We start from the raw sequence: 25,545 nt of genomic DNA, 5'->3' as shown, positions 1-25,545 counted from the left end.
ATAGACCTAGATTCAGATTAACATGAGACTTAGGTTATTGCCTACGTAATGGCAAAAGGAGGGTCTGAGGTTCTGTAATTCTCGAGACTGGCTCCATTTTATATTGTGCCACCATTTTGTGTTGCCCTCACGTAGGCCTGTGAAGGTAGCCTGGCGAATAAAGTGGCCTGGCCTTCTTAGTCCATGTATACATTAACTAAGGTTTCTTTTTGACTCTGAAATGAACTGTAAGAACCTGACCTCTTCACCTGAAACTGACCTCGCAAAGCCAATTTCCCTGATTGATCTTTGTCTGAGATTGCCAATCAATGTTCAGGACATCGTTAACTTTTAGTTTCCTTGCACATGCCTTATCTTCTTCATCATCTGTTACTGTTTCTTTTTATGTTTCTTCATTACATGGGTTATGCTTTCAATTATAGGTTTGTCCAGCTTTTGGAGGTTGAATTTGGGATATTCTTAATGATTAACCTTTGGGTTGGGATACTGTACATGTAATCATGCCATGCCCTGCAGTGCCATCTAAATCAGATTAACCTTTGTGAACTATGTAATTATAATGTTTTGCCGATATCCTGCTAAAACCCCAAAGGTTACTCACCTGCTGACCCTCTAGATTTTCTATTTGTTTAGGAATGTAATTGGTACAACTCCCTTACATGCCTGGGGCAGGATAAAGAGTATATTACACGTGAAGTAAGACCATTCTAACAGACTGCCTCATTCAGTTGCTAAGGCTTCTGTGTGACGTAGTCTCACTCATTTGAGTTTAATAAAGATGTTATTTTATATTCCAGCTTCTGTGTCAAGTTCTTTGTGAGTTTAAAAGGACTAAGTATCAGTGGAACCCCTGAGAAGTGGATTTTTGATTTCTACACAGTGTCCCCTGCACCATCGCACATCTCCCCTCCTCATCAACATACGTACGAGCCGGTGTAAACGCCACACCCTGCTTAATAATCGTACCTCTGGCATATGATGAGAACGCCGCCGTCAAATTAAATCTGGCCCATCTATCAGCAATGCCTCGCTCTGTGTGTCTGGTCAAGCGTGTTTCCTGCAGAAAAGCTATATGTACATCATGGCGAGTCTAATAGGCTAAAACTGGCCTTACTTTTTAAGGAGAGTTGAGGCCCCTCACATTCCAGGACAGCAATCGGTATTGTTCACCTATCGCGGAACTGAAAATCAATCGATCACACAACAGTTACCATAAGCAACATCCGAAGAGCCAAAACAATGTCACGCACAGCCAGCTCGTCATACCAAACAGCTCTCACTCCAACTGACAGCAATGCAACAGCCACAAAAATAAAATGCAACAAATACCCCTAATTCTCCCCCCCTCCTCCTCCCGCCCACTCTAACCTCCCAATTAGGTCGAGACCAATACATCCCCCCCACCCATACCTCTAGCCCATCTTCCATACAACTCCAACAAATGGGGAAGACCCGCTAGGGGGGAGGAACAGCAACGAAAAACTCACTCAGTGGTGAGTCTTGCCCGATTATATCTATGTGGTGCGCCTGTGCGCTTTTAAGCTATGAATGTGGCCAGCACCTAATGCGCCGACCCAGCACAAATTAAAGTAACTACATGCAAACATATGACCCATACACAGGGGACATGTCCCCCATCTGCAACCAGTAGAACACGCAAAGTCAGATCAGCAATCCACTGCAGCTCCACTGTGAAACCACCCAAGGTCAGTAAAAATGACAACAACATTACCAACATTAATCAGTGTTCTCCAAATTGGGTGAAGTTGATGGGCTCTCTGAACCGACCTGTCGGGCCTGGATTTACAAATATGCTTCGAGAATTTTAGGGCTGATTTCAAGTCTGTAAAGAAATGCGCATGTCCCTCATGAGATATTTTCAGTTTGGCAGGGTACAGCATTGCATATGGTACAGATGCAGTCTTTAGCATTTTCTTCACCAGGACAAACTCCCTCCGTGCCGCCTGCACTGCCAGGGTATACTCGGGAAAAAAGGATAGGTAGTCGCCTCTGTAGGTTTTTTTTGTTTACATTTGTTTATTGGGTTTTTCTTTTTTAATTTTTTGCATTTTACAACCAGCATTACAGTGATTATACAGTATAGTAATGCATGGCCATAGGTACACAGTTTCTGGAAACGCTTAGTAGTCTTCCCCAAACAATAATCACAAGTCCATCGACCACACCCAGCTGTGCGGTCCAGTACCGTTTACCATATAGACCCCTGCAGGGCCGTTTGCTCACACCTGAGAAAAGCAAAGACTGTCCGTGGTGAGCAGTCTACTATTCTAAGCATGGTTATGACCTCATGGTGTGTTGATTGTTCTTTGGTCGTCTCAAAGAGCGCCGACTAAGTCGGCATGATCCGTATCTGCATGTGTCATCATGACGTCGTCATCTATAGGTCTTCCCAATAAACCATTGGTAGGGGGGGGATACCCCCTCCAATCTAAACTTTCTAACTTTTTCAAATCTTTGGGGTGAACTTGGTGGGGTGGGGGGGGGGGAGTCTAGGGGGCGACCGGGGGTAGTCGCCTTTGTAGTTCATGGGAGCCTTGGCCCTGGCCTCCCTCAAAGTAGCTTCTCTGTCAGCATAGTTCAATAGGCGCGCAATTATCGGGCGAGATGGTGCTCATGGTTTAGGCCTGGGACCCAGTGAGCGGTGCACCCTCTCAACAATCATTACAGTGGACAACACCGAACCAAACAGTTCTCGCAGCAGGCCATCAATGAATGTCTCCATTTTGGATATGGCGGTGGACTCCAGCAGGCCAATACTGTGAAGGTTGTTGCGCCTAGAGCGCGCTTCCAAATCCACATTCTTTGCCCGTATGACCTCCAACACCTTCTCCATTTGCAGAATTTGGGTCCGGGATTCAGCCTAAGAGTCCTGCGTGTCCGATATTCTGTTCTCAAGGACATCTAGTCAGTGTCCACCTTCTTCCTCACTACATCAAGGCTGGTCGCCAGCGCGTCTATTTTACTATCAATGGACTTCATCCCAGAACGTAGTTCTAACAGGATTGCCCTGGTGTCATCCTCCGAATCTTCCGTCATCCCTTAAGCGCCCCGCGTCCCAGGCTGATCCCCTTTAGCCTCGGCTGCGCGCGTGCTGCGTTTGTTTTCAGACTGTAGCTTAGGCTGTTTGGGCTCGGATTTTCCCATAGTATGGAAATGCTTGAGCAGGGCACCAGGCGCCGCCTACACCGCGGTGCACCCTGTGGTCACAGCTCAAGTGCACCTCCTCGCCTTGTCCTCAAGTTAGCTTCCCAACAGTGCAGCAGCTCTGCAGCTCCCCGTAGCAGGCTTGTAAATATGGCCGCCTGTCAAGGCACACACCTCTGTGGAGCTCAGAGGGCAAGCATGGTCGCGGACCCCATCTTCAACTGACGCTTGCACACCTCCTCACACAAGCACCAGCCAGGCAGACCTCCAGGATCTCCTCCACAGATGGTGAGTCTATTCTAGTAAGTTGTGCCCAGTATTGCAACAGTAGGCACCAGCATCCACAGTCAGTGTTCTCTGCTGTGATCCAGTGTGAGCGCAGCCGCCTTGCCACCTACCATGGCTGTCACCAGTGTCTCAGCCCGCGGCCGGGACAATCCCCCCCTGCAGCTTAGACGCACCAGCAGTGCCACGCACGTCTCAGCTCGCACAAGCAGGCTAGGTCCCGTACGGAGGCACACATACCAGCATCTCCGAGCCACAGGGTGTCAGGCCTGCACCGCCACTCACAAGCAAGCGGTAGCGATGTCGCCTCACTGTGCCTTGAACATTCAGTCAGCCCAAGCCCCCCCCAGACACCACCATGTACCAGGAAAGGGGTATCTGACCAATGCAAAGCAGCTCATTCAGCGCCCGGCCAAGCATGCGGTACACACCCCCACTTACCACACCTCCCCTGGATCACTGGACGAGCCGAGCCCCCTCTGGTCCTGTTCTGCCAATAGCACTCTGCAAGGCTTCTATCCTCACGTCGCTGCGGCCACAGGTCTCAGCGGCTTCAAGGTTACCTGCCACAGGCTATATCACAGCGGCTGCAGTTACAGCTCGATCGTCGACCCCAGACTGCGCCACACAATCCTGTGCTGCGAGATAAACAGCCTCGCAACCACCGGCACAGCAATGACGTGACCCGCTCTTCTTCTCCACTGCAGCACCACTTTCAGGCAATAGGGTCTCGGGCAGGCGCCATTTTCTCCATGGCTGAGTCAGAACCACCAATGCCGATTTCAACAGCCAGGAGCCGCGGGCTCAGAAACTTTCCCGATCCTGCCAAGGGGTTAGAGTCACCGGTACATGCAATTATTTGATGGCACGGGCGCCTTTACAGCATGGTATTCGTCGAATTAACGTGTCTGGCGTGCAGAGCTCCCTCAAAAGGCATCCATTTCGCCTCGCGCTGTAGCCACGCCCCTACTTTTCCCACTGTTATCATCAGCGCCATTTTCATTGTTGGCATTGGCACTAGTCCCATTGATATCATCAGTGCTATTCTCATTGTTTTCATGGGCACTAGTCCCATGGTTATCAGTGCTATTCTCATTGTTGGCATCGGCACTAGTCCCATTGGTATCATCAGCGCTTTTCTCATTGTTGTCGTGGGCACTAGTCCCATTGGTATCATCAGCGCTATTCTCATTGTTGTCCGGGGCACAAGTCCCATGGTTATCAGTGCTATTCTCATTGTCGGCATCAGCACTAGTCCCATTGTTATCATCAGTGCTAGTCTCATTGTTGGCATGGGCACTAGTCCCATTGTTATCATCAGTGCTATTCTCATTGTTGGCATGGCACTAGTCCCATTGTTATCATCAGTGCTATTCATATTGTTGGCATGGGCACTAGTCCCATTGTTATCATCAGTGCTATTCTCATTGTTGGCATCAGCACTAGACCCAATGTTATCATCAGTGCTATTCTCTTTGTTGGCATGGGCACTAGTCCCATTGTTATCATCAGTGCTATTCTCATTGTTGTCATGAGCACTAGTCCCATTGGTATCATCAGCGCTGTTCTCATTGTTGTCATGGGCACTAGTCCCATTGGTATCATCAGCGTTATTCTCATTGTTGTCATGGGCACTAGTCCCATTGGTATCATCAGCGCTATTCTCATTGTTGTCATGGGCACTAGTCCCATTGGCATCATCAGCGCTAATCTCATTGTTGGCATTGTCACTAGTCTCATTGTCATCGTCAGTACTATTCTCATTGATGGCATCGGCACTAGTCCCATTGTTATCATCAGTGCTATTCTCATTGTTGGCATCGGCACTAGTCTCATTGGTATCATCAGCACTATTCTCATGTTTGTCAAGGGCGCTAGTCCCATTAGTATCATCAGCGCTATTCTCATTGTTGGCATGGGCACTAGTCACATTGGTATCATCAGAGCTATTCTCATTGTTGTCTTTCTTGGGCACTAGTCCCATGATTATCAGTGCTATTCTCAGTGTTGGCATCGGCACTAGTCCCATTGTTATCATCAGTGCTATTCTCATTGTTGGCATAGGCACTAGTACTATTGTTATCATCAGTGCTATTCTCATTGTTGGCATCTGCACTAGTCCCATTGTTATCATCAGCGCTATTCTCGTTGTTGGCATCAGCACTAGTTCTATTGTTATCATCAGTGCTATTCTCATTGTTGTCAGGAGCACTAGTCCCATTGGTATCATCAGCACTATTCTCATTGTTGTCATGGGCACAAGTCCCATGGCTATCAGTGCTATTGTCATTGTTTGTTTCGGCACTAGTCCCATTGTTATCATCAGTGCTATTCTCATTGTTGGCATGGGCACGAGTCCCATTGGTATCATCTGCGCTATTCTCATTGTTGGCATCGACACTAGTCCCATTGGTATCATCAGCACTATTCTCATTCTCTAGCTGATCACATATTGTCACTTACGTTGCCACCCTTTGTGTCACGTACACAATCGAGCACCAAGTCCAATTCAGGTTGTTCACAGAATTTTTTACCTACAGTGCTGTCACAACTGTATTTCTCTTTATTGTAAATTGTATCTGAATATATGATGCCATGTGCACATTTCTGAAATAAATCACTGAGGCTCCTTTTCTTTTCATGTAATGTATTCTACATGTGTATCTAACTGTCCTGTCGAATAATACCAGTTGAGATATTGTTGCTTTCTTACAGTACCTACCCAGATCTCAACGCGGTTTAAGGGTCTTACTCCTGTTGTTCAATATAAAAAAAAAAAAAATGACATACTTAATAGTCCACACTTCCTCTCAGAAGTCACCCCACTTAGATTTACTGTCACTACCTTCAAACTTGTACAGAGCTCTGCAGTCTTAATATGGCTCGCACTACTGCACCACGCTTCCCTGTGAAATGGATCTAAAAAAAAGAAGCCCGCAAGTGGTGCGTGCATGTGCGCCAAAGCGAGCCATATGGTTTCAATTATCTACAGGAGAGTTAGAAGCTAACACAGACTGGATACCCTCCTTAATGAATCTATTCATCCGCTCTACGAGACCATTTGATGAAGGGGAATATAATGCCACTCTCAAATGTTTGATGTCATGAGCAGAAAGAAAATTGTCCATTGAAATTGAAGTGAAGTGAGAACCATTTTCTGTGACCAGTTCCTTGGGAAAACCTTCCGAAAGAAAAACTCTTGTTAGAAATCTGATCACAGAAGAGGTATTGGGAGAAGAACAGAATTCGAATTCTACCCGCATTGAATAATAATCAATCAATACAATGGTGTATTTCATGTCACTGAGTAAAACTTCACATGGTCCTGCAAAATCCAAAGCTAACTTCAACCAAGCACCTTCTGGGACAGGTACCTTATGTAAAGGAACTTTCATGGTGTTCCAGTGTTTGTCAGACAAAAGACAGGTCTGACAAAAATTGATCCAATTTGAGACATCTCTTTCTAAACCAGGCCACCCAAAATTTTATTTCAGTCTTATTGATGTGGCACCTACACCAAGATGACCTTCATGAGCAGGGTCACGGTAGGAGTCTTAGGCTGTGACCTGAGTAGTGACAGTAGGTCTGCAGGACTTGCAGTCTCATATGACGGCTAATAATCACAGCTAAGTGATCTAGGAAGATTTCAGTGAGCAACGCCTTAGAGAATGGATATTAAAGTGAAAAAGAGTGATAAGAATCAAGAAATGAAAAGTAAATATAAGAAATTGTTGGTTAGTCTATGTGGCATAACCTTATGTATTTTAATATGTTCATGTATTTGATTGGCTTGTGTGAGTTGGGTTGTTCACACTATGCAGCAAGCACCTGTTCCAACTTCTGTTTCCTTGTCTTTTCCTACTACTGCCTCTCCACATCAGTTCCATACACTCCCGGAGCATGAGCAAATTAGGAGAGCAGAATACTTCAACAATTTATTTATCCAGTTGTTAAATCAGCATCAACTGGTAGTAAATACTACTGACTGTTGGGTTTGTGGGCTCATGCCCCATAACACAGAAAGAGGGATGCCATATTTAGTCCTACCATTTTCCTACGAAGGCTCCGCTTGGGCCTATTTGGCCATGTTTTCTAATGTATATCAGAACCAACTTCCATATCCTCCTGGTAGTCCATATGGTGGTGGAGCAGATTTTAGTCACAGTTCTTTGATAAAGGGAATAGTGGCCATGGCTAGAATTGCTGAAATTAGTAAGATTCCCGTTGATGAGAAACGAGCGTATGATGGTTGGAACGTGACTCGTTATGTTACTAGCCTTACATATAAGGCTAGACGAAGGAGATCCCCACCAATTTGGACCGTACCCCATCGAGGTAATTTCTGTCTGCAGATAAATGGTCAAAATATTAAAAACCAACTGGAAAAGAGTGTTTGTTCCCATACGTACATCTATTCACCCCAGATCATTTCACCGTTAGTGCCATCACAAGGAACATATTTTGTCTGTCATGACAGAGCCTATACGTGGCTTCGTACCTACTTTTCAGGAACTTGTTATGTGGCTTTTTTCTCCCTCCAACATATACTGCTCCTTCAGGTCATCATAGAAAAAGACATGGCAGAGGGGTTATTGATTCTAAGGACACAGCAGGACAAGAAGGAGGTGACTTTATCAAAGGGTTACTTCCTTTCTGGGGCCCAATGGCCAACAGCAGAGACATCAGACAGTTAGTTCGCGTTGTTGAAGCAACCTTAAATGTAACTTCTGGAGTCTTGAGTAATCTGACAGCTGAACTTCAGGCGGATCGCCTTATGACTTTGCAGAACCAGATGGTTCTAGACATTGCCCTTGCAGATCATGGAGGAGTCTGTAAATTGATCGGGTCTAGTTGTTGCATTTATATTCCTGATAAGGCCCCTACAGTAGACCTAGCCAACTCTAAATTGCATGTAATTTCCGAGTCTATACACCAGGACACAGGAGATTGGACTGTGATCGGATGGTTTTGGGGACTACTGTCCACTTGGGGATGGAAGATATTAACCTTCCTTGGAATGGTTTTGGCCATAATTTTCTCTTGTTGTCTTTGTTTACAGTGTGGCCCTGCCATCTGCGGTCTTTGTGCCACCATGTGTATCCCAAGGCCTGTGTCACAGAAAACAGAGAACATTAAAATGGTGTTGCAGCAACAGCTCGACGATCTCATGGCCATTGACATCGACTCAGATTAACTTGAGTCCTTTGTGTTTTGCCTGAGTAATGGCAAAAGGAGGGTCTGAGGTTCTTCGGTTTCCGACTTCGTCCCGTATTTAGCCACCATTTTGTGTCTCGTCGCCATTTTGTGTTGCCCTCACTCAGGCAGCACGGCGAACGGAGTGTTTTTGCTTTCCTCAGCTGCTACGTGTCTCTTCTGTTAAAAAGTAACCCCCTGCCCTTATTTACGAAACCGATGTCAGGGTCTGGCCGAGTTCACTAATCTATGTCTGAGTTGATTGATCCCTGTCTCGACTGACTATTTGGTTTCTCCTATTCTTTCCTTACATTATCTTATCCGACTGGCCTTCGCTATCCTCTCCTTGTATTCTCTTGTTACACAACTATCCTTTGAGGCACACAAGTACGTCCTGCCACCTGCAAATTGGATTGTAAGCACTAGCACTGATTAATTTGTGGGGAGGGGTGACACACAGGGTTTGAAAGAGGGGCGTATTTGGGAAATCTGATTTCCGAGTCTATACACCAGGACACAGGAGATTGGACTGTGATCGGATGGTTTTGGGGACTACTGTCCACTTGGGGATGGAAGATATTAACCTTCCTTGGAATGGTTTTGGCCATCATTTTCTCTTGTTGTCTTTGTTTACAGTGTGGCCCTGCCATCTGCGGTCTTTGTGCCACCATGTGTGTCCCAAGGCCTGTGTCACAGAAAACAGAGAACATTAAAATGGTGTTGCAGCAACAGCTCGACGATCTCATGGCCATTGACATCGACTCAGATTAACTTGAGTCCTTTGTGTTTTGCCTGAGTAATGGCAAAAGGAGGGTCTGAGGTTCTTCGGTTTCCGACTTCGTCCCGTATTTAGCCGCCATTTTGTGTCTCGTCGCCATTTTGTGTTGCCCTCACTCAGGCAGCACGGCGAACGGAGTGTTTTTGCTTTCCTCAGCTGCTACGTGTCTCTTCTGTTAAAAAGTAACCCCCTGCCCTTGTTTACGAAACCGATGTCAGGGTCTGGCCGAGTTCACTAATCTATGCCTTAGTTGATTGATCCCTGTCTCGACTGACTATTTGGTTTCTCCTATTCTTTCCTTACATTATCTTATCCGACTGGCCTTCGCTATTCTCTCCTTGTATTCTCTTGTTACACAACTATCCTTTGAGGCACACAAGTACGTCCTGCCACCTGCAAATTGGATTGTAGGCACTAGCACTGATTAATTTGTGGGGAGGGGTGACACACAGGGTTAGAAAGAGGGGCGTATTTGGGAAGTCTGATAGTTTTTTTTCCAACTTTTCTTATTGGCTTGCTTTGTATGTACTGGGAGTATACATTGTAAATATGTGTGCTATAAAAGATTGTATGCTACGTAATAAAGTGGCAGTCTCCTGAGAACATACACTGTACTTCTGGGACAACTGTGCTTATCTGGAGCTAATAAACCTGGTTTTCTAGGCCCAACAGAGTGTCCCGTGTCTCTGTCCGACAAGGCAGGTGAACTCGGGGATTTAAGGCGTGCTCTGCGCCGCCAGGCCCATAAGGCCTGGTTCTCCAGGGTGGAATATATTGATTGCTTGTGTATGAATCACTGTTCTACAGCTAGCTTTAAAATATTATCCACATTGTTGGAGCGAAGTCATGAAACCAGGGCTGCATTGGCTGGACCAGGCATCAGGTGTTTCCCCAGAGAGGCGGAAAGGGGGTGGCTGGCTTTGGTGCAGTGGGGGGTCGGTTTTGCAGCAGTGCCGCATTAACGGCCCCCAGTAACATAGGCAAGAAGCTGGCATTTCGAGCCTTCCGGGCCAGGCATTGCTTCCCCTGGGGCTGTCCCGAGAAAATTGCAAGGGTTGCTTTGGGTTCCCAGTCCGACCCTATCACAATTTTAGTTTTCACATCCTGAAGTAAGTGATAAAGGGCGGAAGGTCTGGCTCAAAACTTCACGTGGACCAAGAGCTGAGCCAAGACCCGGCGGCTGGCTTAAGCCACGCTCGCTCACTTTTAATAGCAAAGTATCCTCAGTAGTACCCAAGGCAAGGTCACAGTGTCTTAACTATGGAACACGGCTATTGGAGGATGGAGACACCTCTATAATAGTTGCCAACGTTTCACCTTATGTATTGTATTTATATAGCGCTTGCTAAATCTGACGAGGCATCAACCCTTTCTTTTCAGCGAGTAGTACATTACCACGGAAAAATTGCAACCCGAGTGGGATTGGGTATGCTCAGACGTGAGTCCCATGCTCTCCACACCACTGGATTCAATCATGCCGGGCTGAAGACGGCTGGAATGCCAGAAACCGGTCCTCGGAAGCTTGTTTCCGGTCCAGGGAAGGCATGGCTTGGCAGTTCGGGCTGGCCTGTTCCCATGAGGCACAGGGTCAGACTGATTTGCATATGGCCATGTCTGAACTGGGGTGGTGTGGAGTGCAAAAAAACGATGGATTTAGGCCCAGATCTCTGTACTGGGGTGAATGTATGACATTGTTCTGCATTCTGTCCATCAACTGTAGTTTTTGCATTTGTCACCCCGAGTGGGATGGGTATGCTCAGACGTGAGTCCCATGCTCTCCACACCACTGGATTCAATCAAGCTGGGCTGAAGACGGCTGGAATGCCAGAAACCGGTCCTCGGAAGCTTGTTTCCGGTCCAGGGAAGGCATGGCTTGGCAGTTCGGGCTGGCCTGTTCCCATGAGGCACAGGGTCAGACTGATTTGCATATGGCCATGTCTGAACTGGGGTGGTGTGGAGTGCAAAAAAACAATGGATTTAGGCCCAGATCTCTGTACTGGGGTGAATGTATGACATTGTTCTGCATTCTGTCCATCAACTGTAGTTTTTGCATTTGTCACCCCGAGAGGGATGGGTATGCTCAGACGTGAGTCCCATGCTCTCCACACCACTGGATTCAATCAAGCCGGGCTGAAGACGGCTGGAATGCCAGAAACCGGTCCTCGGAAGCTTGTTTCCGGTCCAGGGAAGGGTTGGCTTGGCAGTTCGGGCTGGCCTGTTCCCATAAGGCACAGGGTCAGACTGATTTGCATATGGCCATGTCTGAACTGGGGTGGTGTGGAGTGCAAAAAAACGATGGATTTAGGCCCAGATCTCTGTACTGGGGTGAATGTATGACATTGTTCTGCATTCTGTCCATCAACTGTAGTTTTTGCATTTGTCACCCCGAGTGGGATGGGTATGCTCAGACATGAGTCCCATGCTCTCCACACCACTGGATTCAATCAAGCCGGGCTGAAGACGGCTGGAATGCCAGAAACCGGTCCTCGGAAGCTTGTTTCCGGTCCAGGGAAGGCATGGCTTGGCAGTTCGGGCTGGCCTGTTCCCATGAGGCACAGGGTCAGACTGATTTGCATATGGCCATGTCTGAACTGGGGTGGTGTGGAGTGCAAAAAAAGATGGAATTAGGCACAGATCTCTGTACTGGGGTGAATGTATGACATTGTTCTGCATTCTGTCCATCAACTGTAGTTTTTGCATTTGTCACCCCGAGTGGGATGGGTATGCTCAGACGTGAGTCCCATGCTCTCCACACCACTGGATTCAATCATGCCGGGCTGAAGACGGCTGGAATGCCAGAAACCGGTCCTCGGAAGCTTGTTTCCGGTCCAGGGAAGGCATGGCTTGGCAGTTCCGGCTGGCCTGTTCCCATGAGGCACAGGGTCAGACTGATTTGCATATGGCCATGTCTGAACTGGGGTGGTGTGGAGTGCAAAAAAACGATGGATTTAGGCCCAGATCTCTGTACTGGGGTGAATGTATGACATTGTTCTGCATTCTGTCCATTAACTGTAGTTTTTGCATTTGTCACCCCGAGTGGGATGGGTATGCTCAGACGTGAGTCCCATGCTCTCCACACCACTGGATTCAATCAAGCCGGGCTGAAGACGGCAGGAATGCCAGAAACCGGTCCTCGGAAGCTTGTTTCCGGTCCAGGGAAGGCATGGCTTGGCAGTTCGGGCTGGCCTGTTCCCATGAGGCACAGGGTCAGACTGATTTGCATATGGCCATGTCTGAACTGGGGTGGTGTGGAGTGCAAAAAAACAATGAATTTAGGCCCAGATCTCTGTACTGCGGTGAATGTATGACATTGTTCTGCATTCTGTCCATCAACTGTAGTTTTTGCATTTGTCACCCCGAGAGGGATGGGTATGCTCAGACGTGAGTCCCATGCTCTCCACACCACTGGATTCAATCAAGCCGGGCTGAAGACGGCTGGAATGCCAGAAACCGGTCCTCGGAAGCTTGTTTCCGGTCCAGGGAAGGCATGGCTTGGCAGTTCGGGCTGGCCTGTTCCCATGAGGCACAGGGTCAGACTGATTTGCATATGGCCATGTCTGAACTGGGGTGGTGTGGAGTGCAAAAAAACGATGGATTTAGGCCCAGATCTCTGTACTGGGGTGAATGTATGACATTGTTCTGCATTCTGTCCATCAACTGTAGTTTTTGCATTTGTCACCCCGAGTGGGATGGGTATGCTCAGACGTGAGTCCCATGCTCTCCACACCACTGGATTCAATCAAGCCGGGCTGAAGACGGCTGGAATGCCAGAAACCGGTCCTCGGAAGCTTGTTTCCGGTCCAGGGAAGGCATGGCTTGGCAGTTCGGGCTGGCCTGTTCCCATGAGGCACAGGGTCAGACTGATTTGCATATGGCCATGTCTGAACTGGGGTGGTGTGGAGTGCAAAAAAACGATGGATTTAGGCCCAGATCTCTGTACTGGGGTGAATGTATGACATTTTTCTGCATTCTGTCCATCAACTGTAGTTTTTGCATTTGTCACCCCGAGTGGGATGGGTATGCTCAGACGTGAGTCCCATACTCTCCACACCACTGGATTCAATCAAGCCGGGCTGATGACGGCTGGAATGCCAGAAACCGGTCCTCGGAAGCTTGTTTCCGGTCCAGGGAAGGCATGGCTTGGCAGTTCGGGCTGGCCTGTTCCCATGAGGCACAGGGTCAGACTGATTTGCATATGGCCATGTCTGAACTGGGGTGGTGTGGAGTGCAAAAAAACCAATGGATTTAGGCCCAGATCTCTGTACTGGGGTGAATGTATGACATTGTTCTGCATTCTGTCCATCAACTGTAGTTTTTGCATTTGTCACCCCGAGTGGGATGGGTATGCTCAGACGTGAGTCCCATGCTCTCCACACCACTGGATTCAATCAAGCCGGGCTGAAGATGGCTGGAATGCCAGAAACCGGTCCTCGGAAGTTTGTTTCCGATCCAGGGAAGGCATGGCTTGGCAGTTCGGGCTGGCCTGTTCCCATGAGGCACAGGGTCAGACTGATTTGCATATGGCCATGTCTGAACTTGGGTGGTGTGGAGTGCAAAAAAACGATGGATTTAGGCCCAGATCTCTGTACTGGGGTGAAGGTATGACATTGTTCTGCATTTTGTCCATCAACTGTAGTTTTTGCATTTGTCACCCCGAGTGGGATGGGTATGCTCAGACGTGAGTCCCATGCTCTCCACACCACTGGATTCAATCAAGCCGGGCTGAAGACGGCTGGAATGCCAGAAACCGGTCCTCGGAAGCTTGTTTCCGGTCCAGGGAAGCATTGGCTTGGCAGTTCGGGCTGGCCTGTTCCCATGAGGCACAGGGTCAGACTGATTTGCATATGGCCATGTCTGAACTGGGGTGGTGTGGAGTGCAAAAAACGATGGATTTAGGCCCAGATCTCTGTACTGGGGTGAATGTATGACATTGTTCTGCATTCTGTCCATCAACTGTAGTTTTTGCATTTGTCACCCCGAGTGGGATGGGTATGCTCAGACGTGAGTCCCATGATCTCCACACCACTGGATTCAATCAAGCCGGGCTGAAGACGGCTGCAATGCCAGAAACCGGTCCTCGGAAGCTTGTTTCCGGTCCAGGGAAGGCATGGCTTAGCAGTACGGGCTGGCCTGTTCCCATGAGGCACAGGGTCAGACTGATTTGCATATGGCCATGTCTGAACTGGGGTGGTGTGGAGTGCAAAAAAACGATGGATTTAGGCCCAGATCTCTGTACTGGGGTGAATGTATGACATTGTTCTGCATTCTGTCCATCAACTGTAGTTTTTGCATTTGTCACCCCGAGTGGGATGGGTATGCTCAGACGTGAGTCCCATGCTCTCCACACCACTGGATTCAATCAAGCCGGGCTGAAGACGGCTGGAATGCCAGAAACCGGTCCTCGGAAGCTTGTTTCCGGTCCAGGGAAGGCATGGCTTGGCAGTTCGGGCTGGCCTGTTCCCATGAGGCACAGGGTCAGACTGATTTGCATATGGCCATGTCTGAACTGGGGTGGTGTGGAGTGCAAAAAAACGATGGATTTAGGCCCAGATCTCTGTACTGGGGTGAATGTATGACATTGTTCTGCATTCTGTCCATCAACTGTAGTTTTTGCAGTTTGTACATTACCACGGAACCATAAAGGTTTAATGTTCAATTAGTGAAATTAAATATGAAAGTAATTTGAGTGGTGGTAGGAAAACATGCGCTAGGTAACGAATCATTTGTGTGGGTGCTGCCTGGGTGTTGACCAGACGCTTTTAGTGTCAGCATTATTTACTAAGTGCTATTACGCTCAACTCTGCGCTCCAGGTAAATGCTTTTGGGATTCGGCTTTGAGTTTGCCCAAATGTTTTTTAGCATCAGCATTACCTTAGGTAACCTGGAATGCGCTATTACGCTCAACATGGCACTCCAGGTCCATTTTTTTATTAGTGAGGGCACACGCACATTTGGTGTACACCTGCAGGGGAGCCGGGGACATGGTATTCAGTGAAAAGATTAGCTTGTTCTATGACAGAATTGTGGATTGCATCCCCATCTCATTGGTACAGAGAAAGGCGAGCCATGGGCATTTCACTTTGTTTACAGTTTCTCAGGGGGGTCCAAGATGGGAGATGGCGCTGGTACTTCACTTTCAATGGTTTTCAGTGAACAAGTCATAGTCCATGACCTATAACTCAGGTGAGGTTGGGCCAATCAGTTAACCTCTTGCAGGGGTATATGAAGGGATCCTCAGGCAGTCCAACTGGTGCTATACTAAGCACTTTCACTGTAGGCCTAATGTCAATTTTTCTCGAGGCATGTGAGCAGTGCAATGCTAAGCTTTCTCAGTTGAGAGTCTGAGGGTGATCTGAAGGTAATAAATGGGTCCCCATCCAATGCAACTGTTGCTGTGCTAAGCATGCCCACTGTGAGCCTAATTTCACTCTTCCTCTTGTAATACACAGTGACACTGAGGGTGTTACACGGGGGACAAGAAGGCCCCCAGGGTTTGCAAGCACAAGGTAACCCATCATGTCTGACTTTTGCCTGGATTAGGACAAAGCCTTTAGGAAATTTCGGGTGGGTTTAAATGCATTTATTATGAACAGGTTGGCTATGCCAATAGCCCGGTTTGGCAAGGCGTCAGCATTCCTTACATAACCATGAGTGCGCGGTTGCTCTCCACTCTGTACCTGGTACTCTCCCTAAGTAACTAGGAATGCGATATGATATTCCACTTTATACTTCTATTCTGTAATTAATGGGCAATTTGCTCACGTGGAGTACACCTTCAGGGGAGGGGGGTACATGGGACATAGTATGCTGTTAAAATATTAACCGGTTCTCTAATGAGAGTATTGGGTTGCTTCCCCTCTAGTCGGGCACAGGGGGTCAGCCATGGGCATTTCACTTTGTTGTCAACAATTCTCAAAAGGGGTCCATGATGGTATATGGTACTTGTCCTTTTCCCTTCCAAAAGCTTCATTTATTGGGTCGTATCAATGACACAGACACAGGTGATGCTTGGGAAAGCGTGTGATCCCTTGCGGGTATTCAAGAGAGGAGGCCCCACGTTTACAACTGGTGCTATGCTACGTCCCCTCACTGGAATATATTGTCATTGTTCCCCAGGTAATACATCTGATACTGTGCTAAGTGCTCGCAGTTGATACTACCAATGTATTGTGTCACTCAGTACTTCGGCACCAGAGTGCCTGAACACTTGGTGCATTGGAAATCTGTGTTGAGCCACATGGGACCAGTTTACCCTATGTGCCTGATCAAGCATTATATGCCTATGGTGGTCACGCGGTATCTCTGTACTCTATTACTGTGTTACACCATACCTAGCGAACTCATAGAATGTGCACTGTTAGTGCTTTTGAAGGCTTACGTTATCTTGCATCCGTGTTGGGTCGCACATTATATCATACAGTATCTTTTATCCAATGAATAATAGCACTAATCATCTGTGTTTGATTTTGCAATTTGCATTTTTGCATTTTATGGATGGATTCATGACTGTGATGCATGGGAGGCGCTACATGACACAATGGTTGCAAGACGCGGACAGGCAATGGGACCGGAAGATCCAGAACGTGACTGGCAAGCAACAGCATCAAGTCTGATGGGCGAACCACAGAGAAGCTCAAGAGGTGAGATGGTGCGACCAAGGCACTATATTAGTTGAGTATAGGTGTGTCAACCAGTGGTTGTTGCCAGCCGGTGTACATTTTTAGCAGCACTCTGCCTTATAGGTGCAGACCGTTCCAGCTTGACAAAAATCCAGGGGTAATGGGTGGTAACAACACCCCTTTGTCGCTAAACGGTAATTTTTTATCATTGTGGCACCTATGCTCATGCAGGAGCTATCATAAGGAGCTGCCACTGAAGTAACAGCTAGGTTTCATGAAGTAGCACTAATTGGTATGATCTGTGCAGTGTTTCGGTCATATAAAAACAAAGGGCACTAATCATTGATCTTTGATTTTCATTTTTTGTATGACTGGTTTCACACCTGACGCTTGGGAAGTGCTCCACATCGCTATGACTGAAAAAATGGTGGACAACCAAGGGGACATGTAGATCCGGAATGTGAGTGGCAAGTAACTGCATCCAGTGTGATGGGCGATCAATTCAACGGCTCAAGCGGTGCCAGCATGAGAAGGTGCTACCCATGCATTATAATTGAAGTGTATAATTGTCACCCATTTGTGTTGCCAGTTGTGGGAAATTAGCAGTACACTGCATTACAGGTGTATACCGTGACAGTTTGCCCGGAGCACAGGTATTAAAGGCGGAGGCGTCACAACAGCACCCTTGTTGTGTAACGGTTATCTCCCATGACGGTGCTTGTGCTCGCGGGTGCCTTCGGTACTGACACTGCGTGGTGTTGGGAGGCTCTGTAGTAGGAGGGTAGGCTTGCACAGATCTCACCCCAGAACATAGTGGTCAGGGCTTATAGGGGGAGCACTGGCCCTTTGGGGCATTCCTTGGGTAGCCTTACAATGGTACAGCTGCACCAGCAACGATTAGCATTGGCAGGGGAGGCGTGAATGTCCGGTGCACGGTGATGCTAATGACGGAGGTCGAGTAGTGGCTCCAAGATGGTGTGTCGAGTTCCTATTAGTAGGCCAGCTCCAGCATTATGATCCTGCAACTTGAGCAGGACTGGGTGGTCAGGAACACTAATCTCTGAAGTGGGGTTGGTGTTCCACGTTTAGCGCAAGATATGCCCTGTCACAGCAACTCGAGAGATTCCAAAGGGAAGGGCATCTGTGAGAGCACTGTGCCACACTGTTAGATGACTAATAACAGATGAGTGAGGCTATCTAATGCGCCCTGGCACGGACTCCAGGTTTGGGGAAGGGGGAATTGTCTCTGGGAGGGCATGAAGCCACTCTGTAGGATACCTAGTAACAACCTAGTGAGGCTAGGGCTTTGCACCAGCAGTTTTTAGTCCTTGGGTGAATATGAGGAGTCAGGCTTCTTAAAAGGATGGTGTCTCTCCGTTCAGAGTAGGGAATTAAATCTTCGGAAGGAGCTTTAGGCCCAGTTAGTGGTGTAGTTGGTCGACATGTTTGTGCACGGGGGTACACCCAGACATTCCAGAGCCTCAGATGGGAGGAAGCGAGCCTGTGAGGCCATTGGGCCACAGGAAATAAATACCTAGTAACAAACTGCTGAGGCTAGCTAGGGCTTGACACTTACAGACTATAGCTCAGGGGTGCATCTGGGGGGAGTCGTGCTTCTTAAAAGACGGCGTCCATTTGTCCACACCGGGGCATGAAGCCGTCGCAGAGAAACTTCTTGCCTAGTTAGTGGTGTTTAGGGACAAGGCATGACCTTGCAGTGAGTTGGCTAGTTTTGTGAATTTGTTAAAGACAGTACATGACCTTTCAGTGTAGGAGGGGGCCAGATAGTTGGTCAACTATGCATGCCTGTGGCGGTAAAGTCATGTTTGGTGAGCAGTTAATTTAGGGTCCTTAGGGGGCGGCGCCATTCTTGAATGGGGTCGCCCAAAGGGAGGGACAATTGGTCTCTCCTAGAACTCCAGGGGCAGTTACAGCCTGTTGGCTACATGGGTGCAGGGGAGGGGAGAGTCACGCTTTCTCTGGGCTGGATGGCCACCCCGCACGTGCACAATGACGCCAGTAAACGGCGCAGAGATGCAACGGCCCCTTTAATGTAGTTAATGAAGAGTACAGGGGTAACCGGGGGGGCGGAAGTACCCTCACGGTAAGCGGGCCCTCTGCGCATGCGCACTTCGATGGAAGGGCGATGTTAATAGGGCGTACGGGGGTAACGGGGGGGAGTACCCTCACAGTAAACGGGCCCTCTGCGCATGCGCATTCCGACAGGAGGGCATGGTTTAAGTGATAAGGATCTGACACCAGTTAGTGACCTTGCCGTAGGCCCAAATAGGATACACAGAAAAGAAATATTGTGTAATGTGATTGATACGTAGATTCGGATAGGAAATACCTTGTACTAGAATTATGTTACGGTTAGCCATCTGATATCTGTATATATCAATTGTAATCAAATGTTGTGTAATATTTTCTGCGTAATTGTGTAAAAATCGTTTATTTAAATTTTTGATTTAATTTTATGTTTTAATAAATACGGCCGGGGTTGTATGACCCCCGTCTCCAAAGAAAAGAAATCCCTTTCATGTCCTCTTAATAATGTTTTTTAACGGAACGGGGGGGGGGCTCCTCGGGCAGTCCCTGGCCATAGAGAAAGGCGGGGCCGACATCGCCCCACCGCAGGTGTGGCGGGCGCACCGGCCCTCACCTGCTACCCGCTCTGGCTGTTGGGGCGTGCCACCATAGAGTCACATTGACGCGGCGGGCGCGTCCCAACGTGGATTGGACCCTGGGTTCCCTAGTGACCCAGAAGAATTTGATTCAGAAAAGGGGGTGGTGATGAACAGAGTGTCTGAATTAAGCAGACCACTCTTACCCAGTCCAAAGATCAGGGCTTGATCCATCACCGTTATTTATCTCACTGCACCATCCCAGCTCAGAACCTGGCTATATGCAAATCAGTCTGTCCCTGGCCCAGTGCATCATGGGAACAGGGCAGACTAAACTACCAAGCCAATTCTTCACCAGAAAGGAGACAAGCTACCGGTATTTGAATCACTTCCGGGTCACTATGGAATAAAGGCCAGGCCAGTTCGATCCGGCCTGGCGGATGAGGGGTTAAAAGGCGGCGGCGCGGGAGTCTGCCTCTCTGACTCCGCGCTCCACGGACTGCCCCTCCAGCCTCTAGGAGGCTGTAATTCTTTTTCCCCACCTACCATCCCCTGAAGCAGATGATTAGTATTGTGTGTTATGAAGGTATTCACAGGTTTGTTACAAATGTTTATGGATGACAGGAGTGTCTGACTAATACGTTTTTGTTCCTTAGAACTTTATCCCGTTGACAGGTCATCAATCGTCGTATTTATTGCTATTCCTTGGTCAGGCGGTAAGGTCATCAGTGGTGAGCAGTTAATTTAAGGTCCTTGGGGGCGGCGCCATTCTTGAATGGGGCGCCCAAAGGGAGGGACAAGTGGTCTCTCCTAGAACTCCAGGGGCAGTTACAGCCTGTTGGCTACATGTGTGTGGGGGAGGGGAGAGTCACACTTACTCTAGGCTGGTTGGCCAACCCGCACGTGCACATTGACGCCAGTAAACGGCGCAGAGATGCAAGGGCCCCTTTAATAGAGTTTATGGAGCATACGGAGGTAACTGGGGGCGGAAGTACCCTCGCAGTAAGGAGGGCCCACTGCGCATGCGCACTTTGACGGAAGGACATGGTTAATAGGGCGTATGGAGGTAACTGGGTGGGGACAAGTACTCTGACAGTAAACGGGCCCTCTAAGCATGCGCACTCCAACAGATGGGCGTGGTTTAAGTGATAAGGATCTGACACCAGTTAGGGACCTTGCTATAAGCCCAAATAGGATACGCAGAAAAGAAATATTGTATAATGTGATTGATACGTAGATTCGGATAGGAAATACCTTGTTCTAGAATTATGTTAAGGTTAGCAATCTGATATATGTATATATCAACTGGAATCAAATGTTGTGTAATGTTTTCTGCGTAATTGTGTAAAAATTGTTTATTTCAATTTTTGATTTAATTTTATGTTTTAATAAATATGGCCGGGGGTTGTACGACCCCCGCCTCCAAAGAAAAGAAATCCCTTTCATGTCCTCTTAATAATGTTTGTTAACAGAATGGGGGGGTCCTCCGGCAGTCCCTGGCCATAGGAGAGAAAGTGGCGCACTTGGGCCCCACCTCGCCGACTCATTTAGCTCCCTTTGAGAACGTGCGCCCCCCTGGAACCTGCATGAAAGGCGAGAGGAGAAGCCACCCCTCCTGGTCAAAGGAAATAAGTGTGAGGCTGGAGTATCGGCTGCACCGGGCCTTTTCATCCTCGCGCCTCCAACCCGGGGAGCCGTCTTCCCTCCTTCATCGCAGCGCCGGGCCCTGCGGATTCCCAGCGCCCCCTGCAAGTCCCCCAGTGGTATCTGCCAGTCTCCATAAGCCTGGCCCAGTGACAGCCCCCCTCACTCGACTGGGATATCAAACGGACATTTTATTTCTTTTGTTTCTCCTCACACAGGCTGCTGCATAGTTAGTTACGAGTGTCCTCTGCCAGGGAGCCCAATTATTTGTCAGGCCTTGAAGGCAGAGTGGCAACTCCCAGGAATCCGGAAGACAGGAGGAGAGTGTGCTAAGGCGGGAATGATGAGGAATTATAAAAATATATCACGTTGCTGTGCGCTTAATTTTATGGCTGAGCTATAAAACTTCATCCAATAATTACATATTACAATACATTACGAACACATTTGAAAATGTCAGTTCTATGTTCTCCACACCACAAATGCTGATGATTATATAAGGGATAAAGTACCCCCTTCTGTACATTATAAGTATATTGCCAGTCACAGAGGAATTCCTAGAAGGAACTCCTAGGTTACTGGGAATACCCTTATTATGCACTACAGGAGGTGCTCTACATTCCTTATAAAACATGGTCACACCAACACCTTTCCCACAAACCACTTTCATCCTTTGTGTGTAGGTCTTTCATATGAAAGAGAGCAGGTTTGAAAACATGAAGAATAAAACCAGAATCTCCATTGCAAAATTAAACATTAAAAAGATGTTAGATATCTGTTGCAAAAAGAGATAAGAAACAGATAAATACAAGTCATTAGAAACAAGCATTTGCAATGCAATAGGTCTAGCATTATAAATGTTTGAGCTGTTGGCATTGCTAATAATAATGCAACACTAGCAGCTCAAAGATTCAGTAATGTGAGACCTATTGCATTGCAATTGTTTTTTGTTGTTGTTTTTTTATATAGCACGGACTTGAGTGAAAAGTGTGTATTTATGTTGCATTGAGTACAGTGTAATTATGTGTTGTGTTATTATGTGGCCAGAGTGATATTGTGTGGAGTGTATTTATCTTGCATTAAGTAGAGAGTAATTATGTGACATGCAATTATGTAGTACTGAGTGGTATTTGGAGTGTACTTATGTTGTATTGAATACAGTGTAATTATGTGATGTGTAATCACACAACCACAGCCAACTACACAACCACACACACAACCACACACACCAAACCACACACACACACAACCACAACACACACCCAACCACACCTACGCACACATACACACCCAACCACACACCCACACCACGCACACACAACCACACCCACAACCACGCACACACACACCCACAACCACACACAACCACACACACAACCACCACAACCACACACACAATGACACATACACAACCACACACACATCCACACACACACACATCCACACACACACACAACCACACACACACACAACCACACAAACACAAAGAACCACACACACACAAACAACCACACACACACACAACCACACACACACAACCACACACATCACACACACAACCACACACACTCAACCACACACACACGCAACCACACACACACACAGCCACACACACAACCACACACACACACACAACCACACACCCACAACTAACCACACACATAAACACACACACAACCACACAACCACACACCCACACAACCACACCCACACACAACCACACAACTACACACACACAACCACACCCACATCTCATTACCCATTCCTATCTTTTTGGAAGAAGATGTTGCACTCAAATGAGCATCCACTTTGCAATGAGGTGCATGTTTTGTTCTCAGGGTCTTGCATTATGTTGCAGATGGCTCGGCTGTCCAGGACAACCCTCAGGACGGACCCTGCTTCAAGCACCGCAAACCCTGCTTTCTTTATCTTCGCTTTCGACAGCATACTGACTTGTCCACCTGCCTGCCTGAGTGCTCTTTGCTAGGCCACGTTCACATGCCCTCCCTTTCGCCACTTTGAGGGGACTCGTCACTTGGTTTTAGTTTCCAAATCACAAGCCTGAGGCTGGGTTCTCTTTCCTTTAGTGTCTGTGACCGATAGTGCCTTGTGTTTCATGAGTCTTGCAGTGTATTACATACTTCTTCAAAGTGCTTTCCTGGTTACACAGGCGGCTTGTTCTCTCCAGGGTTGAGCATGGAACTGAAGGAAAGAATGGAAAACTACACGTTAGGATGGAAATGGTCCCCTTCATGGCTCCAGAGAGCGTGCTCCTTGCCTTCAGTTTGCCATTGCAAGTTTATGCTCTTATTTGACTTTTAACCTCAGCACCCATGACAATCCTGTATGTGCGCTGAGGCATCCTCTTAACACAGAACGAGACCCAGGCCTATGTGGTCTAGATGGGGTAGCGAGTGTGCCCCCAATTCCCCTTTCTACCATCAGGTTCCTGGCTGACAGGGTTTGTCAGCAACAGATTCTGGTTGCAGGAAAGGCATTTTTACCAGTCACCTTCTGGAAAGAGATGCCTCTACCCTCTCCTGTGCATTAAATTAATCTGGCAACCCCCTTCACATAGGCCCCACAATGCATCTATGTGGGACAGGGATGACAGGTGTGCATGTAGTATACATGTACAGTAGAATGCATGTTGGGCGAGTGTGCTGCATGTGACTGTGGCAACCCAAGAATCCATCGTAATTTTCTGAACCAAAGTGGCACTTAAGATGGAGGCTGGGGAGAGAGCCCCAGGCAGTAATGTGAGTTGCAGGGCTCCTCCAAAGAATTCACAAGGTCCTCTGAAGTGGACCAAACTGAAGGGTGGAGAGGCTAGGAGACAGCAGGTCTTTCCGAAGTGTATGGAAAAGCCCTTGCCTGCTCTATTGTACACAGGAGAGGTTGAGTGGTAAAGTGGCAATGTCTCTCCGGTTTTTGTGACTTGTTTTAATTCTTCTCTGGGAGGAGACGCCCAACTTCTCTCCACTATCCTGCTGTTGCTGTGAGACAAAGACTGTGGCTGGCCCAGTCCAGTAGGACTATCAACAAGGCAAGAACTCCCTGAAACGGGTCCTTGAGTTGATCTGTCGAATACACAAATTGCCTGCTAACTTGGTATAAGCATGGGGCAGAATATACCAGTCAGTGTGCCAAGATTTCTATACCAGAATACTGAAGTCCCACACCAGTGCCTACCGAAGAATTTTTCTGTGCTCCACAGTTGGGGTCATTGACTGCCAACGTCCCTTTACTTGACAGGAACGAGGAAGTTCTTCAAATCCGCCAGGAGAAGCAGCTTGAGGCCTGAAGCGAGGGGTGGAGCCGACACTGCTGAGGAGGAATGCTGTAGGCGCCCTTGCATGAATAACATGTTACCTTGAAAAGAAGGATTGTGAGGAGCAGAGGCAGGAGGAATGCAACACAGCATGCTGCAACCCAGGCATGGATCTCCACTGCAGGTCCATCTGGTGAGACCCTGAAATACTCTGGTGTGCCTAGAAGATAAAGTGTCAGAGACTGGCTGGGTACTCAAGGATATCTCCACTGCATTTCGCAGTCTTCTCGTACTCAAATAAAGTGAGTGCACATGACTCCAGAGGAGCCAGAAGGATTAACAGTGCAGGTGGACAGACATCTCAACCAAATCCAATGTCCTGGTGACAGCAGGAGCTATATAAGCTCACACTCATTCACCAACCTTCACTGGAGCATCCATGTGAATGGGTTGGGATCATCTCTTTGTTTGGGTGAGGGCTTGTGTTCTGAGACGAAGAACTGCCAACAAGGATCTACATGAATCCACACAGCCCAGGTGGAGAGCAGCCTTTAGCTCACCTGGGTGCACTTCACCGTGCCTTCTTTGACGGAGGGAGCATATGTGAAATTCACACCAGGCTAGAGAGCCCAGAAGCATCGACTGGGTCGAGACAGAGTGAGTGCAACTGCTCTTGGTGGGTCCTGAAAAAGCACCCACCATCGGGAGCCATGCAATCCCCCGCCGCAGCCTGCAAGATCGGACCAATCTGCCAAGACTATAAATATTACTGTACAGTGTAAGGCCTTTAAGCCAGCTGTGACAGGAGAAACTGACAGGTTCTATCATATTTCAGTGATATCAGAGTCTGGACCATTCAACTTCACCACTCTGCTGGTCATGTGCTTCAAGGGTGATATTGGTACTCAGTCTGGGCTCAATAGTACGGCAAGCCAGAGGGCACCAAAAGACCACGACGCACCAGTT

Source organism: Lissotriton vulgaris, chromosome 4_1 (genome assembly GCF_964263255.1).
Source record: "Lissotriton vulgaris chromosome 4_1, aLisVul1.2, whole genome shotgun sequence".
Lineage (NCBI taxonomy): Eukaryota > Metazoa > Chordata > Amphibia > Caudata > Salamandridae > Lissotriton > Lissotriton vulgaris.
This window is presented reverse-complemented; position numbering follows the sequence as displayed.